At 38.9% G+C, this 26552-nt stretch overlaps 1 protein-coding gene and 1 non-coding gene across 9 annotated transcripts in view; one reads left to right on the plus strand and one right to left on the minus strand.

The window, feature by feature from the left end:
* Window positions 1-26552, plus strand: part of MLLT10 (MLLT10 histone lysine methyltransferase DOT1L cofactor) — a 250065-nt gene that overhangs the window by 140029 nt on the left and 83484 nt on the right. The window lies entirely within an intron of this gene.
* On the minus strand, window positions 8630-8702 carry TRNAK-CUU (transfer RNA lysine (anticodon CUU)). The gene has a single exon. It is a non-coding gene; the product is annotated as a tRNA-Lys (tRNA).

Consider the following 26552-nt stretch of genomic DNA (forward strand, 5'->3'; position numbering starts at 1 on the left):
ATGGACTATAGAGAGTCAAGAATGAAAGGAGGGAGGCCATTAGGAGGTTATTGCAATAATCCAGAAAGGGATGGTGGTGACACTGGAGGGTGGTGAAAAGTGATCAGGTTATGAATACATTCAAAAGTAGAACCCATGTAACTTTCTTATAGATAAGAGGTGTAAGAGAGAAAGAGGATCCAAAGATGGTTCCAAAGATGTTAGCCCACATAACTAGAAGGAATGGAACTGCTGTTGACAAAGATGTGAAAGACTGTGGGTGTGGTAGGTTTAGGGGAAGAAGAGGAATTCAGTTTTGGGTATGGTACTTGTGTTCTTTTTTAAATTTTTTTAAATTGAAGTATAGTTGATTTACAGTGTTGTGTTAATTTTTTCTGTATGGCAAAGTGACACAGCCATACATATATACATATTCTTTTCCATTATGGCTTATCACAGGATACTGAATATAGTTCCTTGTGCTGTACAGTAGGACCTTGTTATTTATCCATCCTATATATAATGGGTTGCATCTACTAATCGCCAAACTTCCAATTCTTTCCTCCTCCACATCCCTCCCCCATGGCAACCACAAGTCTGTTTTCTATGTCTGTGAGTCTGTTTCTGTTTCATAGATATGTTCATTTGTGTCGTATTTTAGATTCCACATATAAGTGATATCATCTGATATTTGTCTTTCTCTTTCTGACTTACTTTGCTTAGTATGATAATCTCTAGGTCCATCCATGCTGCTGCAAATGGCATTATTTCATTCTTTTTAATGGCTGGGCAATATTCCAGTGTGTGTGTGTGTGTGTATGTGTTTGTGTGTGTTTAGGGTTGTCCAAAAAGTTCGTTTGGGTTTTCCTGTAAAATCTTATGGAAAAACCGGAACAAACTTTTTGGCCAACCCAGTGTATACCACATGTTTTTTATTCATTTGTCTGTTGATGGACATTTAGGTTCCACGTCTTGGCTATTGTAAATAGTGCTGCTGTGAACATAAGGGTGCCATGTAGCTTTTCGAATTATAGTTTTGTCTGGGTATATGCCCAGGAGTGGGATTGCTGGATCATATGGCAACTCTAGTTTTTGAGGAACCTCCGTACTGTTTTCCATAGTGGCTGCACCAATTTACATTCCCACCAGCAGTATAAGAGTGTTCCCTTTTCTCCACAGCCTCTCCAGCATTTGTTATTTGTAGACTTTTTAATGATGGCTACTCTGGTGTGAAGTGGTACCTCATTGTGGTTTTGATTTGCATTTCTCTAATAATTAGTGATGATGAGCATCTTGCAAAAGTGGTTCTAGAGGGAACATATCTCAACATAATATAAGCTATTTACAACAGACCCACAGCGAATGTAATACTCAACGTTGAAAAGCTGAAAGCATTCCTGCTCAAATCTGGAACAAGACGAGGATGCCCACTCTCACCACTTCTCTTCAACATAGTATTGGAAGTTTTAGCCACAGCAATCAGACAAAAAAAAGAAATAAAGGTATTCAAACTGGTAGGGAAGAGGTAAAGCTGTCATTATACACAAATGATATGATACTATATGTAGAAAACCCTGAAGACTCCACACAAAAACTGATAAACGAATTTAGCAAGGTAACAGTATACAAGATTAACATACAGGAATCAGTTGCATTCCTTTACAGTAACAATGAAATAACAGAACGAGAATGCAAACAAACAATCCCTTTTAAAATTGCTTCAAAAAAGAAAAAGAAACTTAGGAGTGAACCTCACCAAGGAGGTAAAAGACTTATATGCTGAGAACTACAAAACCTTAATAAAGGAAACTGAAGATGATTCAAAGTAATGGAAAGATATCCCCTGCTCTTGGATTGGAAGAATTAATATTGTTAAAATGGCTATACTACCCAAAGCAATCTATAGATTTAATGTGATCCCTATCAAATTACCCATGACATTTTTCACAGAACTAGAACAAATAATTATAAAATTTATATGGAAACTTTATAAAAAACCCAGAATCGCCAAAGCAATCCTGAGGAAAAAGGACAAGGCAGGAGTTATGACCCTCCCAGACTTCAGACAATACTACAAAGCTACAGTAATCAAAACAGTGTGGTAGTGGCACAAAAACAGACATACAGGTCAGTGGAACAGAATAAAGAGCCCAGAAATAAACCCACACACCTATGGACAGTCTTTGACAAAGGACGCAAGAGTATACAATGGTAAAGGACAGTCCCTTCAGCAAGTGTGTTGGGAAATTTGGACAGCTGCATGTCAGTGAAGTTAGAGCACACCCTCACACCATACACAAAAATAAACTCAAAATGCTTAAAGACTTAAATATAAGACAGGACACCATAAAACTCCTAGAAGAGGACACAGGCAAAACATTCTCTGAAATAAATTGTACCAGTGTTTTTTTAGGTCAGTCTCCCAAGGCAATAGAAATAAAAGCAAAAATAAACAAATGGGACCTAATCAAACTTACAAGCTTTTGCACAGCAAAGGAGACCATAAACAAAACAAAAAGACAACCTTCGGACTTGGAGAATATATTTGCAAATGATGCGACCAACAAGGGCTTAATTTCCAAAATATACAAACAGCTCATACAATTCAACAACAACAAAAAAAGGCTGGGACTTCCCTGGTGGTCCAGTGGTTAACACACCGTGCTGCCAACGCAGGGGCCCTGGCTTTGATCCCTGGTCAGGCAACTGTACCCCACATGCTGCAGCTAAAGATCCCACACACTGCAATGAAGATTCCGCACTCGGCAACAAAGATCCCATGTGCCTTAAATAAGACCCAAAATACAACTAAACTTGTACTTTTCCAAATTCTGCTCTAAGGGATTGATAATAACTGTAACAGTGAGACCTAGTGAGTGATAAGGTCTGATGTTTTGAGGTTTTATACCTGGAGGGCTTCAGAGAGAGAGGGGTTTATTTTTATTTTTATTTTTTTTAAATTTAATTTATTTATTTTTGGCTGTGTTGGGTCTTCATTTCTGTGCAGGGCTTTCTCTAGTTGCGGCAAGCGGGGGCCGCTCTTCATCACGGTGCGCGGGCCTCTCACTGTCGCGGCTTCTCTTGTTGTGGAGCACAGGCTCCAGACGCGCAGGCTCAGTAGTTGTGGCTCACGGGCCCAGTTGCTCCACGGCATGTGGGATCTTCCCAGACCAGGGCTCGAACCCGTGTCCCCTGCATTGGCAGGCGGATTCTCAACCACTGCACCACCAGGGAAGCCTGAGAGAGGGGTTTAGAATCAGCATTGAAGAGCAAGAGAACCCAGCCCACGTGCATAGCCAGTGAAACCAGAGTAGAGTAGCTGGAGTAGAGTATCCATTACTTGAAGTAACTGTGAGGTAAACAGGATGTTCAGGGCGACCCCTGGTTTTGTTAGAGCAAGAATCTGCAGGGACTATTCTGAGAAAAGGTTGAGCTTATTTATTTTTTAATATTTATTTATTTATTTGGCTGTGCCATGTCTTAGTTGCAGCATGTGGGAATCTAGTTCCCTGACCAGGGATCGAACCTGGGCCCCCGGCATTGGAAGTGTGGAGTCTTAACCACTGGACCACCATGGCAGTCCCAAGGTTGAGTTTAATATAGCAGCTTTTCCTGATCATTCTGAGTTCCAGAGAGAACAGTGGAAGGGTTTCAGCTGTTGAGGAGGGAGCGGCGGGGGTGTGTGGACAAAATATTCATAGCTGAGTGAGAAAGACGCAGGTGAGGATTAAACTGGATTCTGGGCTTTCTGTTAGTGAGTGGCAAAGAGGCAGGTGAGGATTGACCTGGAGTCTGTCTTTTGGTAAAGTCATAATCAGATTAAGCCTTGGAGATTTAAGGCAGATAATCTGGTGAGGCCTTGAGTATTTTTTTATACATTTTAAAATTTATTTATTTATTTTTGGCTGTGTTGGGTCTTCATTGTGGTGTGCGGGCTTCTCATTGCGGTGGCTTCTCTTGTTGCGGAGCATGGGCTCTAGGCACATGGGCTTCAGTAGTTGCAGCACATGGGCTCAGTAGTTGTGGCTCATGGGCTTAGTTGCCCCGCGGCATGTGGAATCTTCCCGGACCAGGGATCGAACCCGTGTCCCCTGCATTGGCAGGTGGATTCTTAACCACCGCGCCACCAGGGAAGCCCAGGCCTTGAGTATTTGAAAGGGGTAGGTAGTGTGGGCTCCTTTTTAAAAAATTTTTATTTATTTATTTATTTATTTTTGGCTGTGTTGTGTCTTCATTTCTGTGCGAGGGCTTTCTCTAGTTGCGGTGAGCAGGGGCAGCTCTTCATCACGGTGCACGGGCCTCTCACTGTCGCGGCCTCTCTTGTTGCGGAGCACAAGCTCCAGACGCGCAGGCTCAGTAGTTGTGGCTCACGGGCCTAGTTGCTCCGCGGCATGTGGGATCTTCCCAGACCAGGGCTCAAACCCGTGTCCCCTGCATTGGCAGGCAGATTCTCAACCACTGTGCCACCAGGGAAGCCCTGGGCTCCTTCTTGACCCAGTGGTTGGATGGTAGAGGATTTGAGCCATAGATTCCTTTTAGGAGGGCAGTGTTCCTTTACTGTTGGTTCACCACACTTTTTATTACCTTCTATTGATGGAAACATAGGGCTACGTCAAGGAATGTATGGCTGAGTTATATTCTGATCTTCAAGGCTCCTTTTAGACCCCATGGTTAAAATTTGTAGAGCACATTTAAATTGAGTCACTGGGAAGTTTAATTTACTATTGCAGTTTTTAAATACCTGTACTCTATAGCCAGTTTCGATTGTACATTTTTGAACCTTGCATTTGTCATTTCTTACACCTTAAGGCAAAATTCCATTTTATTTCTTTATTAAGTTAGAATCGACTCTGCCGGTCTTAAAATTTTTAATTGTACTTTATGTCTAATTTTTAACCCTTTTTTGACTCTAAACATTTTTCAGGCTAGAAATTAGCAGCAAGTAAATGCCTTGATGTCACCACCATGTCAATGTGGTGTCACTGTAATCCTTTAAATACTGCAACTTTAATTTATCAATATAATATTTGCACATAAATCCTTGATAACCGTGGTAGTGTACTGCTGGTGATACATAGATATATAAAAGTCACTAGGAACGGAGTAGGATTTTCATATTAATCATTAAGATTGTATATGTAAGTGTCCTTCCTGGAAAACACAGCTTGTTGTTTCTGTCATTGGGAGGTTTAGGTTTTTAGGTATAAGAGGATTAGATGGAACAGATGGGATTAGATTCTGCAGAGACTTGAATTAAGGGAATCTTTTAATATAATACATCAAGTTGAGAAAGCAGAAAAGGAGGCTCACCTTGTGTTTGTAGGACAGTGTGGTCGCTTCCCCTGATTTCCTCAGTTTGGTCTTTCTGAGTACTTCAAATCTGTTTCCTTCTTTCCATAGTGTTAGTAGAAGGGTATATTGCCAAGGCAGGATAAGAGAAGAAGTTCTTAGCTCTTTACCTTGTGTCAATTTGTTTGGTGTCAGTGTTATTTTTCTGAAAAAAATCTTTGAATGAGGGGAAAGCCATAGTTAAGTTCTGTTTTCTTGTATCTCTTGGCCTTTCAGTAAGTATAACTTTTAAATAACTGTTAAAGTTTATACTGTTTTTCTAAGATTTTTTGATAGTAGAACAAACGTTTTTCTGTAAAATAGGTTAATTGATTTCTTAATGTTTAAAAACTTCTAATATGCTTCTTTAAAGATGAACTTTTAAAGAAATCTGTAGAACTTTTAAGTTACTAAGAAATCCAGGTGTAGATTTATCCACTATGTTTTTAGTATATGTCAGTCTCTTTGTTCTTTTCTTGTGTTATTCAGCAACACAACACCCTTGAATGCTAATCATCCTTCAACAAATTTTTTTTGGAGACTTAATTTTTAAGGAAATACACACACATACACAATAATCTTATGATAAAAAAAGTATTCAAAATTTTAGTGTATCAAATACATTGGACCTTTTGTTAGCTTTCTTGAAGTAAAATTGACATACAATAAATTGCACATATTTGAAGTGGGAAATTTGTGAATTGATTTGCTAAATGATTAGCAAAAGTTTCCTTGTGACTTAGTGTAATCCCCTTCTTGCCTTCGCACGACTACCCTTGCCCTGGCAACTATTGTTGTTTTTTCTGTCACTGTAAATTAGTTTGAATTTTCTAGAATGTTAAAAATGGAAACATATAGTATGTACACTTCTTTATCTGACTTCTTTCACTCAGCATAATTATTTTGAGACTCATCCATATTGTGTGTATGAAGAGTTCATTCCCTTTTATTCCTGACTAGTATTCTGTTGTATGGACATACCATAATTTGTTAATCCATTTAATAATTGATAGACATTCAGGTTGTTTCCAGTTTTGGGCTATTAAAAATAAAGCTGCTAGGAACATTGTACAGTATTTGTATGGGCATGCACTTTAATTTTTCTTGCATAAATACCAAGGAGTAGAATAGCTGGGTCACATGGTAGGTATGCCCTTAATTATTTAAGACAGTGTCAAACTATCTTCCAAAGTGGTTATACCATTTAACAATTCTACCATCAGTGTACGAGAGTTCTTGTTCCTCTACATTCTCTGCAACACTTGGTATAATCGGTCGTTTTAATTTTAGCCATTCTAGCAGGTATGTATCAGTTTCTCATTGTGGTTTTGATTTGCATTTCCTTAATGGCCTAAATTATGTTAAACATCTTTTCATGTGAATATTTGCCATTTATTTATTTTTTCCTTTTTATTGGTTTGTTTGTTTTCTTATTACTGAGTTTTGTGAGACATTATATGTTCTGATGCAAATCCTTTATCAGATATGTTATATGTTTTCTTTTAGAAGTTTTATATTTTTATGTTTTACATTTAGGTCGATGATCCTTTTTGAGTTAATTTTTGCATATGATGTGAGTTACACATCAAAATCCACTTATTTGAATACTGATATTCAGTTTTTCCTGAGCCATTTGTGGAACAGACTGTCCTTTCTCCACTGAATTACCTTTACTCCCATTTGTATAAAACCAGTTGACCATATATGTATGGGTCTCTTTCTGGACTCTGTTCTGCTCCATACCACACAATCTTGATTACTGTGGCTTTATAATGACCGTTGAGGTCAGATAGGGTCCACTTCCAACTTTGTTCTCTTTCAGTTGTTTGATCTATTCTAGGTTCTCTGCATTTTTATATGAATTTTAGAATTGTCAATTTGTAGAAATAAAACTGCTGGTATTTTGACTTGAACTGTAATGAATCTTCACATCGTTTTGGGGGAGAATTGATACCTCAGGAATATTGAGTCTTCTAATCTGTGAACGTGTGTGTGTGTGTGTGTGTGTGTGTGTGTGTGTACACAACATCTTCTTTATCCATTCATCTGCCAGTGCACATTTAGGTTGTTTCCATGTCTTGGCTATTGTAAACAGTGCTGCAGTGAACATTGGTGTGCATGTATACTTTTGAACCAAGTTTTTCTCCAGATATATGCCCCGAAGTGGGATTGCTGGATCATATGGTAGTTCTATTTTTAGTTTTTTAAGGAACCTCCGTACTGTTTTCCATAGTGGTTGCACCAAGTTACATTCCCACTGACAGTGTAGGAGGGTTCCCTTTTCTGCACACCCTCTCCAGCATTTATTATTTGTAGACTCTTTAATAGCCATTCTCACTGGTGTGAGGTGATACTTTGTTGTGGTTTTGATTTGCATTTCTCTAATAATTGGCAGTGTTGAGCATCTTTTCATGTGCCTTTTGGCCATCTGTATGTCTTCTTTGGAGCAATCTGTTTAGGTCTTCTGCCCATTTTTTGATTATGTTGTTTGTTTTTCTGACATTGAGTTGAACATGAACTTCATACATGAACTCTTTGTATATTTTGGAAATTAAGCCCTTGTTGGTTGCATCATCTGCAAACATTTTCTCCCAGTCTGTAGGTTCTTTCTGGTTTTGTTGATGGTTTCCTTCACTGTGCAAAAGCTTTTAAGTTTGATTAGGCCCCATTTGTTTATTTTTGCTTTTTATTTCTTTTGCCTTGGGAGACTGATCTAAGAAAATATTGTTATGATTTATGTCACAGAATGTTTTGCCTATGTTCTTCTCTTCTAGGAGTTTTATAGTGTCATGTCTTACATTTAGGTCTTAAAGCTATTTTGAGTTCATTTTTGTATATGGTGTCAGTGTTCTGATTTCATTGATTGACATGAGGGTTTCCCAGCACCTCTTGCTGAAGAGACTGTTTATATATTTTTAATAGATATATTGATTAATTTTTTTCCTTTTTTAATCTGTTAATATGATGAAGTATGTTGATTTTTCAAGGGTTGATTTTTCCAGTGTTGAAAAAACCTTGCATTCCTGGGGAAATCCCACTTTGTCTTGATGTATTACCATTTTTATATACTGTTTGATTCTACTTTTAGAAATTGTACAGGAATTTTTGCCTCTGTATTCATGAGGGATATTGACCCATATTTTCTTACAGTGTCTTTGGTTTTGGTTTCAAAAGGAATGCTGGCCTTATAGAATGCATTGCACGTATTCACTCTTGTTTTCTGGAAGAGTTTATGTAAATTTGGTAATATTTCTTAATGTTTGATAGTATTCACTTTTTTTTTTTTTCTTTTTGCTGCACTGCACAGCTTGTGGGATCTTAGTTCCCTGACAAGGGATTGAACCTGGGTCCTTGGCAGTAAGAGTGCGGAGTCCTGACCACTGGACCACCAGGGAACTCCCACTAGTATTCACTTTTAAGGCCATCTGGGCCTAGGGTTTTCTTTAGAGGAACGTTTTCAACTGTAATTTCATTAAAAAAAAATAGATGTAGGGCTATATTCAGGTTATCTGTTTCTTCTTGAGTGAGCTTTGACAGTCTTTTCTCTTTTTTCTAACCAGGCTGGCTATGAATTTTTATGATCTTAAATTATTAGCTTTTGGTTCCAGTGATTTTTCTCTGTTGTTTTTATGTTTTATATTTTAGTGATTTCTCTTCTAATTTTATTTTTTCCTTTTTACTGCTTGCTTTGGGTTTCTTTTACTCTTCATTTTCTAATTTATTAAGGTTAATATGAATTTATTCAAGACCTTTCTTTTCTCTAAAATAGGCAGCTTTTTTAAAAACTTTATTTTTTAGAGTGGTTTTAGATTCAGAGAAAAATTGACCGGAAAGTATAGAGATTTCCTATATAACTCCTGACACTTTCCCCCACTGTCTGCATCCCACACCAGAGTGGTACATTTGTTACAATCTGTGAACTTCCACTGACACATCATTAAGGCTTAAAATCCACAGTTGGCATTAGGGTTCAGTTTTGATGTTGTACGTTCTATTCTGTGGTTTTTAGCAAATGTATAATAACATGTATCTGCCATTATAGTATCCTGCAGAAGAGTTTCACTACCCTGGAAATCCTGTCTTCTACCTATTGATTCCTCCTTCTTCCCAAGTCCTGACAACCACAAAAATTTTTACTGTCTTCATAATTTTGCCTGTTTCAGAATGTCATATAGTTGGAATCATATAATATGTAGCCTTTTCAGACTAGATTTTTTCACTTAGTAATATCCATTCAAGATTCATCTGTCTTGGGCTTCCCTGGAGCTGCAGAGGTTAAGAATCCGCCTGCCAATGCAGGGGACACAGGTTCTAGCCCTGGGCCAGGAAGATTCCACATGCTGCGGAGCACCTAAGCCCGTGCACCAGAACTACCGAGCCTGTGCTGTAGAGCCTGTGAGCCACAACTACTGAAGCCCGTGCGCCTAGAGCCCGTGCTCCGCCACAAAGAGAAGCCGCCGCAGTGAGAAACCTGCACGCCACAACAAAGAGTAGCCCCCGCTTGCCACAACTAGAGAAAACCCACACATAGCAAAAAAGACCCAACACAGCCAAAAATAATAAATAAATAAATTTAAAAATAAATCAAAAAAATTCGTCTGTCTTTTCAAGGCTTGATAGCTGATTTTTTCCTACAACTGAATAATATTTCATTGTCTGGATGTACCACAGTTTATTTATCCATTCATCTACATATAAAAGGACATCTTGGTTGCTTCCAAGTTTTGGCAGTTATGAATAAAGCTGCCATGAACATCCACATGTAGATTTTTGTGTGGACACAATTTTTCACCTCCTTTGGTTAAAAATCAAGGAGTGTAATTGCTGGATCATAGGTTTAGTTTTGTTTTTTTGTTTGTTTGGTTTTTTGTTTTTTTCTTGGCCGCACCACACTGCTTGTGGGATGTTAGTTCCCTGACCTAACCACTGGACCGCCAGGGAATTCCCTGATATGTTTAGTTTTATAAGAGACTGCCGAACTGTTTTCCAAAATGGCTGAATCATTTTGCATCCCTGCCAGCAATGAATAGAGTTTATTTTTCTCTACATCCTTACCAGTTATTAGTGTTGTTAACATTGTTTAAATTTGCATTTTTTGGACTTCCCTTGTGGCACAGTGGTTAAGAATCCACCTGCCAATGCAGGGGACACAGGTTTGATCCCTGGTCCGGGAAGATCCCACATGCCGTGGAGCACCTAAGCCTGTGTGCCACAACTACTGCGCTTGCACTCTAGAGCCTGCAAGCCACAACTACTGAGCCTGCATGCCACAACTACTGAAGCCCGTACAGCTAGAGTCGTGCTCCGCAACAAGAGAAGCCACCGCAGTGAGAAGCCCATGCACCACAATAAAGAGTAACCACTGCTCGCCAAAACTAGGGAAAGCCTGCACACAGCAATGAAGACCCAACGCAGCCAAAAATAAATAATTTATTTTAAAAATTTGCATTTCTCTGCTGACATAGGATGTGTAGCATCTTTTCTTATGCTTATTTGTCATTTGTGTATCTTCTTTGGTGAGGTGTCTATCAAGGTTTTTGGCCCTTTTAAAAATCAGATTGATTGTTTTCTTACTGTTGACTTTTAAGAGTTCTTTATGTATTTTGGATAATGGTCTTTTTTTTAAATAAATTTATTTATTTTTGGCAGCGTTGGGTCTTCGTTGCTGTGCATGGGGTTTCTCTAGTTGCAGCGAGTGGGGTCTACTCTTCTTTGTGGTGCGCGGGCTTCTCACTGTGGTGGCTTCTCTTGTTGCGGAGCATGGGCTCTAGGTACGCGGGCTTCAGCAGTTGTGCCTCACGGGCTCTAGAGCACAGGCTCAGTAGTTGTGGCTTGTGGGCTCTAGAGCACAGGCTCAGTAGTCGTGGCGCACGGGCTTAATTGCTCCGTGGCATGTGGGATCTTCCCGGACCAGGGCTCGAACTCGTGTCCGCTGCATTGGCAGGTAGATTCTTAACCACTGAACCACCAGGGAAGCCCGATAACGGTCTTTTTTATCTGCTATGTCTTTTGCAAATGTTTTTATTAGTCTGTGGCTTATCTTTTCATTTTCTTGACAGTGACTTTTGCAGAGTAGAAGTTTTCCATTTTAATGAAATCCAGCTTACCAGTTCTTTGTTTCATGGATTGTGCCTTTGGTGTTGTAGCTAAAAAGCTATCACCAAACCCAGGGTTATCCTGTTTTCTCTTATGTTATTTTTTAGGACTTTTATAGTTTTCTGTTGTACATTTAGGTTTGTGATCCATTTTGAGTTCATTTTTGTGAGGGGCTATAAGTTCTGTGTCTAGATTCATTTTTGTTGCATGTGGATATCTAATGTTCTAGCACCATTTGTTGAAAAGCCTGTTTTGCTTCACTGTATTGCTTTTGCACTTTTGTCAAAGATCAGTTGACAGTATTCATGTGGGTCTGTTTCTGGGCTCTGTGTCTGTTCCATGATCTAGTTGTCTGTTCTTCCATCAATACTATAATGTCTTAATTACTGTAGCTTTATAGTGAGTCTGAAATTGAGTAATGTCAGTACTCCAAATTGTCTTTCAATATTGTGTTGGCTATTTGGGTCTTCTGCTTCTTCACGTATAGTATCATTGTGTCAATATCCATGCACCAAAAAAAAATTGCTGGAATTTTGATTGAGATTGTATTGAATTTGTAGATGAAGTTGCGAGGAACTGACATTTTGATGATGATATTGGCAGCTTATCTATGAAGTTGGAATAACTCTCCATTTATTTAGTTCTTCTTTAATTTTTTTCATCAAAGCTTTGTTGTATACTCATATAGGCCTTATACATATTCTGTTAGATTTAACCTAAGTATTTAATTTACCTATTGTATATGGTATTGTATTTTTAATTTCAAATTCAATTTGTTCCTTGCTGGTATATAGGAAACCAATTTTCTTTTTTATATTAACTTTGTATTCTACAACCTTGCTATAATCACTTTTTTTTTTTTCAAGGCTTGATGCTTTTATTTTACATTAAGTAAAATTATACATCAAAGTTAAAAAAATGGGTTATGGTTGAACAGGTAGCATTTTTCCTTCCTCGGTGTCTCATGACATAATGGTACATCATGTAATTAATGCTTCTTAGATTTCATTAAATACAGTATTATCTTTTTTTCCCCATTCTTTTTCAAGTTCTTTTCCCTTTTAGGTTATTACAGAATATTGAGCGGAGTTCCCTGTACTATACAGTAGGTCCTTGTTGGTTATCTGTTTTTTAAAAATAAATTTATTTATTTTTATTTTTGGCTGTGTTGTGTCTTCGTTGCTGCGCAGGGGCTACTCTTCGTTGCCGTGTGCAGGCTTCTCATTGCAGTGGCTTCTTTTGTTGCAGAGCACGGGCTCTAGGTGCGAGTGCTCAGTAGTTGTGGTTCACCAGCTCAGTAGTTGTGGCTCGCGGGCTCTAGAGTGCAGGCTTGGTAGTTGTGGCGCACAGGCTTAGTTGCTCCACGGCATGTGGGATTTTCCTGGCCCAGGGCTCGAACCCGTGTCCCCCTTGCATTGGCAGGAAGATTCTTAACCACTGCACCATCAGGGAAGTCCCTGGTTATCCGTTTTAAATACAGCAGTGTGTATATGTCAGTCCCAAACTCCCATATCGTTAATTGTTCCTTGCGGGGGGGGACTACTAGCAAGTGAGAGGATCTCGTTGGATGCCGTATCTTAAAATGCGTCTCTGTGGTAACAGGGGTTAGAGGAATGAGGCTGGCCTGTGGGGAAACAGGCGAGAATACATGCTCCTGGAACGGTATGGAGGTTCCTTAAAAAACTAAAAATAGAGCTACCATATGACCCAGCAATCCCACTCCTGGGCATATATCCGGAGGAAAACTTGGTTTGAAAGTATATATGCACCCCAGTGTTTATTGCAGCACTGTTTACAATAGTCAAGACATGGAAACAACCTAAACGTCCATCAACAAATGAATGGATAAGGAAGATGGGGTACATTAATCACTTATTAGTTCCAGGAATATTTTTGGTCAATAATTTTGGATTTTCTGCATAGACAATTATGTTATCTTTGAAAAAAAAGGTAGTTTAATTTCATTCTTCCTAATCAGTATACATTTTACTTTCTTTTCTTGTCTTATTACATAAACTAGGACTTCCAGTATGATGTTGAAATAGAGTAGTGAGAGGTAGAATCCTTGAATTATGGTTTTCTCAGGGTATATGCCCAGTAGTGGGATTGCTGGGTCGTATGGTAGTTCTAATTTTAGTTTTTTAAGGAACCTCAATACTGTTCTCCATAGTGGCTGTATCAATTTACATTCCCACCAACAGGGCAAGAGGGTTCCCTTTTCTCCACACCCTCTCCAGCATTTATTGTTTGTAGATGTTTTGATGATGGCCATTCTGACCGGTGTGAGGTCATATCGCATTGTAGTTTTGGTTTGCATTTCTCTGATGATTAATGATGTTGAGCATTCTTTCATGTGTTTGTTGGCAATCTGTATATCTTCTTTGGAGAAATGTCTATTTAGGTCTTCTGCCCATTTTTGGATTGGGTTGTTTGTTTTTTTGATATTGAGCTGCATGAGCTGCTTGTAAATTTTGCAGATTAATCCTTTGTCAGTTGCTTCATTTGCAAATACTTTCTCCCATTCTGAGGGTTGTCTTTTCATCTTGTTTATGGTTTCCTTTGCTGTGCAAAAGCTTTTAAGTTTCATTAGGTCCCATTGGTTTATTTTTGTCTTTATTTCCATTTCTGTAGGAGCTGGGTCAAAAAGGATCTTGCTGTGATTTATGTCATAGAGTGTTCTGCCTGTGTTTTCCTCTAACAGTTTGATAGTGTCTGGACTTACACTTAGGTCTTTAATCCATTTTGAGTTTATTTTTGTGTATGGTGTCAGGGAGTGTTCTAATTTCATACTTTTACATGTACCTGTCCAATTTTCCCAGCACCACTTATTGAAGAGGCTGTCTTTTCTCCACTGTATATGCTTGCCTCCTTTATCAAAGATAAGGTGACCATATGTGCATGGGTTTATCTCTGGGCTTTCTATCCTGTTCCATTGATCTATAGTTCTGTTTTTGTGCCAGTACCATACTGTCTTTTTTTTTTTTTTTTTTTAAAGATTTATTTATTGATTGATTGATTGCTATGTTGGGTCTTCCTTTCTGTGCTAGGGCTTTCTCTAGTTGTGGCAAGCGGGGGCCACTCTTCATTGCGGTGCGCGGGCCTCTCACTGTCGCAGCCTCTCTTGTTGCGGAGCACAGGCTCCAGACGCGCAGGCTCAGTAGTTGTGGCTTATGGGCCTAGTTGCTCCACGGCATGTGGGATCCTCCCAGACCAGGGCTCGAACCCGTGTCCCCTGCATTAGCAGGCAGATTCTCAACCACTGCGCCACCAGGGAAGCCCACCATACTGTCTTGATTACTGTAGCTTATAGTCTGAAGTCCAGGAGCCTGATTCCTCCAGCTCTGTTTTTCTTTCTCAAGATTGCTTTGGCTATTTGGGGTCTTTTGTGTCTCCATACAAATTGTGCAATTTTTTGTTCTAGTTCTGTGAAAAATGCCATTGGTAGTTTGATAGGGATTGCATTGAATCTGTAGATTGCTTTGGGCAGTATAGTCATTTTCACAGTGTTGATTCTGCCAATCCAGGAACATGGTATATCTCTCCATCTTTTGTATCATCTTTAATTTCTTTCATCAGTGTCATAGTTTTCTGCATACAGGTCTTTTGTCTCCATCAGTAGGTTTATTCCTAGGTATTTTATTCTTTTTTGTTGCAGTGGTAAATGGGAGTGTTTCCTTAATTTTTCTTTCAGATTTTTCATCAGTAGTGTATAGGAATGCAAGAGATTTCTGTGCATTAATTTTGTATCCAGCTACTTTACCAAATTCATTGATTAGCTCTAGTAGTTTTCTGGTAGCATCTTTAGGATTCTCTATGTATAGTATTGTGTCATCTGCAAGCAGTGATAGCTTTACTTCTTTTCCGATTTGGATTTCTTTTATTTCTTTTTCTTCTCTGATTGCTGTGGCTAAAACTTCCAAAACTATGTTGAATAATGGTGAGAGTGGACAACCTTGTCTTGTTCCTGATCGTAGAGAAAATGGTTTCAGTTTTTCACCATTGAGAATGATGTTGGCTGTGGGTTTGTCATATATGGCCTTTATTATGTTGAGGTAAGTTCCCTCTATGCCTTCTTTCTGGAGGGTTTTTTATCATAAATGGGTTTTGAATTTTGTCAGAAGCTTTTTCTGCATCTGTTGAGATCATCCTATGCTTTTTCTCCTTCAGTTTGTTAATATGGTGTATCACATTGATTGATTTGCGTATATTAAAGAATCCTTGCATTGCTGGGATAAACCGACTTGTTCATGGTGTATGATCCTTTTCATGTGCTGTTGGATTCTGTTTGCTAGTATTTTGTTGAAGATTGTTTAATCTATGTTCATCAGTGATATTGACCTGTAGTTTTCCTTCTTTGTGACATATTTGTCTGCTTTTGGTATTAGGGTGATGGTGGCCTCGTAGAATGAGTTTGGGAGTGTTCCTCCCTCTGCTATATTTTGGAAGAGTTTGAGAAGGATAGGTGTTAGCTCTTCTCTAAATGTCTGATAGAATTCTCCTGTGAAGGCATCTGGTCCTGGCCTTTGTTTCCTGGAATATTTTTAATCACAGTTTCAATTTCAGTGCTTGTGATTGGTCTATTTTCTATTTCTTCCTTGTTCAGTCTTAGAAGATTGTGCTTTTCTAAGTATTTGTCCATTCCTTCCAGGTTGTCCATTTTATTGGTATATAGTTGCTTGTAGTAATCTCTCATGATCGTTTTTATTTCTGCAGAGTCAGTTGTTACTTCTCCTTTTTCATTTCTAATTCTATTGATTTGAGTCTTTTCCTTTTTTTTCTTGGTGAGTCTGGCTAATGGTTTATCAATTTTGTTTATCGTCTCAAAAAACAGCTTTTAGTTTTATTCATCTTTGCTATCATTTCCTTCATTTCTTTTTCATTTATTTCTGATCTAATCTTTGATTTCTTTCCATCTGCTAACTTTTGGGTTTTTTTGTTCTTCTTTCTCTAGTTGCTTTAGGTGTAACGTTAGGTTGTTTATTTGAGATGTTTCTTGTTTCCTGAGGTGTAGGATTTTATTGCTATAAACTTCTCTCTTAAAACTGCTTTTGCTGCATCCCATAGGTTTTGGGTCATCGTGTTTTCATTGTCATTTGTTTCTAAGTATTTTTTGAGTTCCTCTTTGATTTCTTCAGTGATCTCTTGGTTATTTAGTAGTACATTGTTTAGCCTCCATGTGTTTGTATTTTTTACAGATTTTTTTTCCTGTAATTAATATCTAGTCTCATAGCATTGTGGTTGGAATAGATACTTGATACGATTTCAGTTTTCTTAAATTTACCAAGTCTTGATTTGTGACCCAAGATATGATCTAGCCTGCAGAATGTTCCATGAGCTCTTGAGAAGAAAGTGTATTCTGTTGTTTTTAGATGGAATGTCCTATAAATATCAGTTAAGTCCATCTTGTGTAACGTATCATTTAAAGCTTGTGTTTCCTTATTTATTTTCATTTTGGATGATCTGTTCATTGGTGAAAGTGGGGTGTTAAATTCCCCTCTTATTATCCTGTTACTGTCAGTTTCCCCTTTTATGACTGTTAGCATTTGCCTTATGTATTGAGGTGCTCCTATGTTGGGTGCATAAATATTTACAATTGTTATATTTTCTTCTTGGATTGATCCCTTGATCATTATGTAGTGTCCTTCTTTGTCGCTTGTAATAGTCTTTGTTTTAGTCTATTTTGTCTGATATGAGAATTGCTACTCCAGCTTTCTTTTGATTTCCATTTGCACGGAATATCTTTTTCCATCCCCTCACTTTCAGTCTGTATGTGTCCATAGGTCTGAAGTGGGTCTCTTGTAGACAGCATATATACAGGTCTTGTTTTTGGATCCATTCAGCCAGTCTGTGTCTTTTTGTTGGAGCATTTGAGCCATTTACATTTAAGGTAGTTATGGGTATATATGTTCCTATGACCATTTTCTTAATTGTTTTGGGTTTGTTTTTGTAGGTCTTTTCCTTCTCTTGTGTTTCCTGCCTAGAGAAGTTCCTTTAGCATTTGTTGTAAAGCTGGTTTTGTGGTGCTGAATTCTCTTAGCTTTTGCTTGTCTGTAAAGGTTTTAATTTCTCCATCAAATCTGAACGAGAGAGTCAGCTCTACCCACCACCAGAGCCTCCCATCAAGCCTCTTAGATAGCCTCAACCACCAGAGGGCAGACAACAGAAGCAAGAAAAACTACAATCCTGCAGCCTGTGGACCAAAAACCACAGTTACAGAAAGATAGAGAAGATGATAAGGCAGAGGGCTATGTACCAGATGAAGGAACAAGAAAAAACCCCAGAAAAACAATGAAATGAAGTGGAGATACCCAACGCTCCAGAAAAAGAATTCAGAATAATGATAGTGAAGATGATCCAGGACCTCGGAATAAGAATGGAGGCAAAGATTGAGAAGATGCAAGAAATGATTAACAAAGACCTAGAAGAATTAAAGAACAAACAAACAGAGATGACCAATACAATAACTGAAATGAAAACTACACTAGAAGGAATCAATAGCAGAATAACTGAGGCAGAAGAACGGATAAGTGACCTGGAAGACAGAATGGTGGAATTCACTGCTGTGGAACAGACTAAAGAAAAAAGAATGAAAAGAAATGAAGACAGCCTAAGAGACCTCTGGGACAACATTAAATGCAACAACATTCGCATTATAGGGGTCCCAGAAGGAGAAGAGAGAGAGAAAGGACCAGAGAAAATATTTGAAGAGACTATAGTCGAAAACTTCCCTAACATGGGAAAGGAAATAGCCACCCAAGTCCAGGAAGCGCAGAGAGTCCCATACAGAATAAACCCAAGGAGAAACACGCCGAGACACATAGTAATCAAAGTGGCAAAAATTAAAGACAAAGAAAAATTATTGAAAGCAGCAAGGGAAAAACGACAAATAACATACAAGGGAACTCCCATAAGGTTAACAGCTGATTTCTCAGCAGAAACTCTGCAAGCCAGAAGGGAGTGGCATGATATACTTAAAGTGATGAAAGGGAAGAACCTACAACCAAGATTACTCTACCCGGCAAGGATCTCATTTAGATTTGATGGAGAAATCAAAAGCTTTACAGACAAGCAAAAGCTAAGAGAATTCAGCACCACCAAACCAGCTCTACAACAAATGCTAAAGGAACTTCTCTAAGTGGGAAACACAAGAGAAGGAAAAGACCTACAAAAACAAACCCAAAACAATTAAGAAAATGGTCATAGGAACATACATATCGATAATTACCTTAAACGTGAATGGTTTAAATGCCCCAACCAAAAGACATAGACTGGCTGAATGGATACAAAAACAAGACCCATATATATGCTGTCTACAAGAGACCCACTTTAGACCTAGGGACACATACAGACTGAAAGTGAGGGGATGGAAAAAGATATTCCACGCAAATGGAAATCAAAAGAAAGCTGGAGTAGCTATACTCATATCAGATAAAATAGACTGTAAAATAAAGAATGTTACAAGAGACAAGGAAGGACACTACATAATGATCCAGGGATCAATCCAAGAAGAAGATATAACAGTTATAAATATATATGGACCCAACATAGGAGCACCTCAATACATAAGGCAACTGCTAACAGCTATAAAAGAGGAAATCGACAGTAACACAATAATAGTGGGGGACTTTAACACTTCACTTACACCAATGGACAGATCATCCAAAATGAAAATAAATAAGGAAACAGAAGCTTTAAATGACACAATAGACCAGATAGATTTAATTGATATATATAGGACATTCCATCCAAAAACAGCAGATTACACGTTCTTCTCAAGTGCGCACGGAACATTCTCCAGGATAGATCACATCTTGGGTCACAAATCAAGCCTCAGTAAATTTAAGAAAATTGAAATCATATCAAGCATCTTTTCTGACCACAACGCGATGAGATTAGAAATGAATTACAGGGAAAAAAACGTAAAAAAGACAAACACATGGACAATGAAAACACGACGACCCAAAACCTATGGGATGCAGCAAAAACGGTTCTAAGAGGGAAGTTTATAGCTATACAAGCCTACCTAAAGAAACAAGAAAAATCTCAAGTAAACAATCTAACCTTACACCTAAAGAAACTAGAGAAAGAAGAACAAACAAAACCCAAAGTTAGCAGAAGGAAAGAAATCATAAAGATCAGAGCAGAAATAAATGAAATAGAAACAAAGAAAACAATAGCTAGCAAAGATCAATAAAACTAAAAGTTGGTTCTTTGAGAAGATAAACAAAATTGATAAGCCATTATTTAGCCAGACTCATCAAGAAAAAGAGGGAGAGGACTCAAATCAATAAAATCAGAAATGAAAAAGGAGAAGTTACAACAGACACCGCAGAAATACAAAGCATCCTAAGAGACTACTACAAGCAACTTTATGCCAATAAAATGGACAACCTGGAAGAAATGGACAAATTCTTAGAAAGGTATAACCTTCCAAGACTGAATCAGGAAGAAACAGAAAATATGAACAGACCAATCACAAGTAATGAAATTGAAACTGTGATTAAAAATCTTCCAACAAACAAAAGTCCTGGACCAGATGGCTTCACAGGTGAATTCTATCAAACATTTAGAGAAGAGCTAACACCCATCCTTCTCAAACTCTTCCAAAAAATTGCAGAGGAAGGAACACTCCCAAACTCATTCTATGAGGCCACCATCACCCTGATACCAAAACCAGACAAAGACACTACAAAAAAAGAAAATTACAGACCAATATCACTGATGAATATAGATGCAAAAATCCTCAACAAAATACTAGCAAACAGAATCCAACAACACATAAAAAAAAAAAAAATCTGAACGAGATCTTTGCTGGGTAGAGTAATCTTGGTTGTAGGTTTTTCCCTTTCATCACTTTCAGTATGTCCCGCCACTCCCCTCTGGCTTGCAGAGTTTCTGCTGAAAGATCAGCTGTTAACCTTATGGGGCATTCCCTTGTATGTTATTTGTTTTTCTCCCTTGCTGCTTTTAATGTTTTTTCTTTGTATTTATTTTTGATAGTTTGATTAATATGTGTCTTGGCATGTTTTTCCTTGGATTTATCCTGTATAGGACTCTCTGTGCTATGTGGACTTGATTGGCTATTACCTTTCCCATATTAGGGAAGTTTTCAACTATAATCTCTTAAAATATTTTCTCAGTCCCTTTCTTTTTCTCTTCTTCTTCTGGGACCCCTATAATTCGAATGTTGGTGTGTTTAATGTTGTCCCAGAGGTCTCTCAGACCGTCCTCAATTCTGTTCATTCTTTTTTCTTTATTTGGCTCTGCAGTAGTTATTTCCACTATTTTATCTTCCAGGTCACTTATCCGTTCTTCTGCCTCAGTTATTCTGCTATTGATTCCTTCTAGAGAATTTTTAATTTCATTTATGGTGTTGTTCATCATTGTTTGTTTGCTCTTTTGTTCTTCTAGGTCCTTGTTAAACGTTTCTTGTATTTTCTCCATTATGTTTCCAAGATTTTGGATCATCTTTACTTTAATTACTCTGAATTCTTTTTCAGGTAGACTGCCTATTTCCTCTTCATTTCTTTGGTCTGGTGGGTTTTACCTTGCTCCTTCATCTGCTGTGTGTTTCTCTGTCTTCTCATTTTGCTTAACCTACTGTGTTTGGGGTCTCCTTTTCGCAGGCTGCAGGTTCGTAATTCCTGTTGTTTTTGGTGTCTGCCCCCAGTGGCTAAGGTTGGTTCAGTGGGTTGTGTAGGCTTCCTGGTGGAAGGGACTGGTGCCTGTGTTATGCTGGATATGGCTGGATCTTGTCTTTCTGGTGGGCAGGACCGCATCAGGTGGTGTGTTTTGGGTTGTCTGTGACCTTATTATGATTTTAGGCAGCCTCTCTGCTAATGGATGGGGCTGTGTTCCTGTCTTGCTAGTTTTTTGGCATGGGGTGTCCTGCACTGTAGCTTGCTGGTCGTTGAGTGGAGCTGGGTCTTAGCATTGAGATGGAGGTCTCTGGGAGAGTTTTCGCCGTTTGATATTATGTGGAGCCAGGAGGTCTTTGGTGGACCAGTGTCCTGAACTTGGCTCTCCCACCTCAGAGGCATCAGCCTGACACCTGGCCGGAGCACCAAGACCCTTTCAGCCACACGCTCAGAAGAAAAGGGAGGAAAAGAAAGAAGGAAAAAAATAATAAAATAAAGTAAAGTTATTAAAATAAAAAAATTATTAAAAATTTAAAAATCATAAAAATAAGAAGAGAGCAACCAAACCAATAAATAAATCCACCAGTGATAACAAGCGCTAAAAACTATACTTAAAGAAAAAAAAAAGAAAAACAGACAGAACCCTAGGACAAATGGTAAAAGCAAAGCTATACAGACAGGATCACACAAAGAAGCATACACCTACACACTCACTAAAAGAGAAGAAGGAAAAATATATATATCTCTATATTAAAAAAAAAAAAAAGAGAGCAACCAAGTCAATAAACAAATCTACCAGTGATAATAAAGTCTAAATATTAAACTAAGATAAACATAAAATCATAAAGAAATTAGATGCAGAGAGCAAACTCCAAGTCTACAGTTGCTTCCAAAGTCCACCACATCAATTTGGGATGATTCGTTGTCTATTCAGGTATTCCACAGATGCAGGTTCATTAAGTTGATTGTGGAGATTTAATCCGCTGCTCCTGAGGCTGCTGGGAGAGATTTCCCTTGCTCTTCTTCATTCGCACAGCTCCCGGGGTTCAGCTTTGGATTTTTTTGACCTACATCCTGCCTCTGCGTGTAGGTCACCTGAGGGCATCTGTTCCCCATCCAGACAGGACAGGGTTAATGGAGCAGCTGATTAGGGGGCTGTGGCTCACTCAGGCCGGGAGGTGGGAGGGGTACGGAATGCGGGGCAAGCCTGTGGCGTCAGAGGCCAGCGTGGCGTTGCACCAGCCTGAGGCGCGCTGTGTGTTCTCCCAGGGAAGTTGTCCCTGGATCATGGGACCCTGGCAGTGGTGGGCTGCACAGGCTCCCGGTAGGGGAGGTGTGGGTAGTGAGTGATCTGTGCTTGCACACAGGCTTCTTGGTGGCTGCACCAGCAGCCTTAGTGTCTCATGCCCATCTCTGGTGTCTGCGCTGATAGCTGCGGCTTGCGCCCATCTCTGGAGCTCGTTTAGGCGGTGCTCTGAGTCCCCTCTCCTCGTGCACCCCGTAACAATGGTCTCTTGCCTCTTAGGCAGGTCCAGAATTTTTCCTGAACTCCCTCCCGGCTAGCCGTGGCGCACTAGCCCCCTTTTGGCTGTGTTCACGCAGCCAACCCCAGTCGTCTCCCTGGAATCTGACCTCCGAAGCCCGAGCCTCAGCTTTCAGCGCGATCCGCCCCGGCGGGTGAGCAGACAAGCCTCTCGGGCTGGTGAGTGCTGGTAGGCACCGATCCTCTGTGTGGCAGCCTCTCCACTTTGCCCTCTGCACCCCTTTTGCTGCACTCTCATCTTTGGCTCCAAAGCTTCCCCCCCAGCAGCCCCCGTCTCCAACAGTGAAGGGGCTTCCTAGTGTGTGGAAACTTTTCCTCCTTCACAGCTCCCTCCCAGTGGTGCAGGTCCCGTCCCTATTCTTTTGTCTCTGTTTTTTGTTTTTTCTTTTCCCTACCCAGGTACGTGGGGAGTTTCTTGCCTTTTGCGAGGTCTGAGGTCTTCTGCCAGCATTCAGTAGGTGTTCTGTAGGAGTTGTTCCACATGTAGATGTATTTCTGATGTATTTGTGGGGAGGAAGGTGATCTCCATATTTTACTCCTCTGCCATCTTGAAGGTCTCTATAATTCTTTTTATACATTGTTGGGTTTGATTTGCCAATACTTCGTAGAGAATTTTTGCATCTATTTCATGAGTGATATTATTCTGTGTTTTCTTTCTTCTAATGTCTTTGTCTGTTTTGATATAGTATTGCTGTCCTCATAGAGTGAGTTAGGAATTATTTCTTCTGCTTCTGTTTTCTGGAAGAGGTTGTAGAGAACTGGTATAATTTTTTTCCTTAAGAATTTGGTAGAATTTACCAGTGAACCCATCTGGTCTTGGTGCTTTGTGTGTTTTGGTGGGGATGCTTAATTATTAATTAAATTTCTTTAATAGATACAGGCCTGTTCAGATTGTCTGTTTCTTTTTGTGTGTAAAATTCCTTGATTATCCCTTGATGTCCATGAGATCTGTGGTTAATGTTCCGTCTTTCATTTCTGAACTACTGTGCCACCAGGGAAGTCCCTGCCTCATGTATTTAATGTTTTGTTTTTAGGCACATACACATGAAGGATTGTTGTGTCATCTTGTAGTCTTCATACCTTTGTTGTTATATAATGTCACTGTTTATCCCTGTTAACTTTCCTTGCTGTGAAGTCTACTCTGTCTGAAATACAGCTATTCTTGCCTTGTTTAGATTAGTGATAGCATGTTATACCTTTTTCCATCCATTGATTTTTTTTTTTTAAATCACAATGTGTCTCTATATTTACTGTACCTGAGTCTTGTTTTTTGATCCACTCTGACAATTTCTGTCTTTTAATTGGCATATTTAGACCATTTATGTTTAGGATGATTGTTGATACAGTTAGGTTAGTATCTACAAAACTTGTTACTGTTTTTTATTTGTTGTTCTTGGTCTTTGTTCCTGTTTTTGTCTTCCACATGTTTTCTACCTTTTGTGGTTTTAACTGAGCATTTTATACGATTCCATTTTCTTTTCATTTCTTAATAGATCAGTTATACTTGTTTTCCTTCATGGTTGCCCTCATGCTTGCAATATATCTTTACAGCGTATCTACGGCGTCTTTCAGTAACACTGTACTGCTTCATGGTAGCACAAGTACCTTATAATAAGAAAATATTCCTAATTTCTCCTTCCCATCTTTTCTGTCAATGCTGTCATTCATTTCACTTATACATGAACATACATAAGCGTATGAATGCATAAAACTATATAATCAGATACAACCATTGAGCAAGCTATCTGTTAAGGTCAATTAAGAATTTAAAAAATCAAAGTTTAATTTTACCTTCACTGATTCATTCTCTGATGCTCTTTTTAATGTAAATCCATGTTTCTGACCTGTTTCATTTTCCTTCTCTCTGAAGAACTTTTCACATTTCTTGCAAGGCAGTCCTACTGGCAACAAATTCCCTCAATTTTTGTTTGTCTGAGAAAGTCTTTGTCTTTCACTCTTACAGGATAATTTTGCAGTGTGCAGAATTCTAGGTTGTTTTTTTTCTCGTAACACTTTAAATGTTTCACATCACTCCCTTGTTTGCATTGTTTCTGAAGAGAAGTCAGATGTAATTCTTATCTTTGCTCCTTTGTAGTTAAGGCTTTCCCCCCTTCTGGCTTCTTTGAGTGTTTTTTCTTTTATCTTTGATTTTCTGCATTTTGAATATGATATGCCTAGGTGTTGTTTTTGTTTTCTTGCATGCTTTTTGGCATTTATCTTGGTATTCTCAGAGCTTCCTAGATCTGTCATTTGGTTTCTGACATTAATTTGGTTAAGTTATTAGTCATTATTGCTTCAAATATTGCATCTGTTCCTTTCTTTTCCTTCTGGTATTCCCATTACACCTATGTTACACCTTTTGTAGTTGTCCTGTGGTTCTTGGATATTGTTCTCTGTTTCATAGTTTCTTTTTCTCTTTGCTTTTCATTTTTGGAAGTTTCTATTTTCATATCCTCATGCTCTGAGATGTTTTCCATAGCCATGCCCAGTCTACTAATGAGCGCATCAAAGGAATTCTTCATTTTTGTTATGGGTTTTTTTATCTCAAAGAGTCCTTTTTAATTTTTTCTTAGAATTTCTTTCTGCTTACAATATCCATCTGTTGTTGCGTGCTGTCTATTTTTTACGTTAAAACCCTTAGCATACTAATCATAGTTTAAAAAATTTCTGGGTTGGTAATTCCCACAGTCCTGCCATCTCTGTCTTTGTTTCTGATGTTTGTTCGTTCTCTTCACACGGTGTATTTGCCTTTTAGTGTGCCTTGTAGTTTTTTGTTAAAAGATGTATATGATTTACTGGATAAAAGGAACTGTGGTAAATAGGCCTTTAATAATGTGATGGTAAGAGGGACAGGAAGCATTCTATAGTCCTGTGGTTAGTTCTCAGTCTTTTGGTGAGCCTGTGCCCCTGGACTGTGAACCTCACAAGTGATTCTCACCCCCTACCCTGCTTTGCTGGGACAGGATACTGGTGGGGATTGTAGTTGGGTATTTCCCTTCCTTCACGTACTTGAGGCTCTGATACAACCCCAGCAGATTATGCTCTGGTAAAATAGATTCTCCTGATAATAGGCCTTATTAAGAAGAACAGAATACCTTGACATATTAGAATGGTTCCTTTCTGCCTCCCCTGCTGGAAGCATGAGTGTATATTTTTCTTCTGGTATTCACTGTCAAGACTTGGTAGAGCTCCTGAAGGTAAAACTTGAAAAGTGTGAGGGTCCTCCTGGAGTTGTTTTTTTTTTTTTTTTTGGTTTTTTTTTTTTTAATGAGATCTATCTCTGCCTTACCTTTATCTTTTTTAAAAAATAAATTTATGTATTTTATTTATTTATTTTTGGCTGTGTTGGGTCTGTTGCTGTGCGCATGTTTTCTCTAGTTGCGGTGAGCGAGGGCTACTCTTCATTGCGGTGTGTGGGTGTCTCATTGCAGTGGCTTCTCTTGTTGCGGAGCATGGGCTCTAGGCATGCGGGCTTCAGTAGTTGTGGCACACGGGCTCAGTAGTTGTGGCTCCCAGGCTCTGGAGCTCGGGCTCAGTAGTTGTGGCGCACAGGCTTAGTTGCTCCGCAGCATGTGGGATCTTCCCTGATCAGGGCTCAAACCCATGTCCCTTGCATTGGCAGGCAGATTCTTAACCTCTGCACCACCAGGGAAGCCCTTCCTGGAGTTTGTAATCTCTCAGACTTGTCCACACTGAGCCTTCAACAATTTGTCAATTACACTTGAGGTTTTCCTACCCTGATACTGGTTGCCATGGAGATTTCTGTCTGGGTACGCTCTGATTCCCTTTATCTGTCTGTCTTTCTCTCTAATTTTGGTGGCAGTGGTTTGCCCTGTGACCTTGCTTCTCTGATGGATCTAAGAAGAGTTATTGACTTTTCAGTTTGTTAGGCTTTTTACTTGTTAGGATGGAATGAAGACTTCAAAGTTCCTTATTACATGCTGACCAGAAAGTGCTAATATGGATAT

The sequence above is a fragment of the Eschrichtius robustus genome, chromosome 1 (genome assembly GCF_028021215.1).
Source record: "Eschrichtius robustus isolate mEscRob2 chromosome 1, mEscRob2.pri, whole genome shotgun sequence".
NCBI classification, from domain to species: domain Eukaryota; kingdom Metazoa; phylum Chordata; class Mammalia; order Artiodactyla; family Eschrichtiidae; genus Eschrichtius; species Eschrichtius robustus.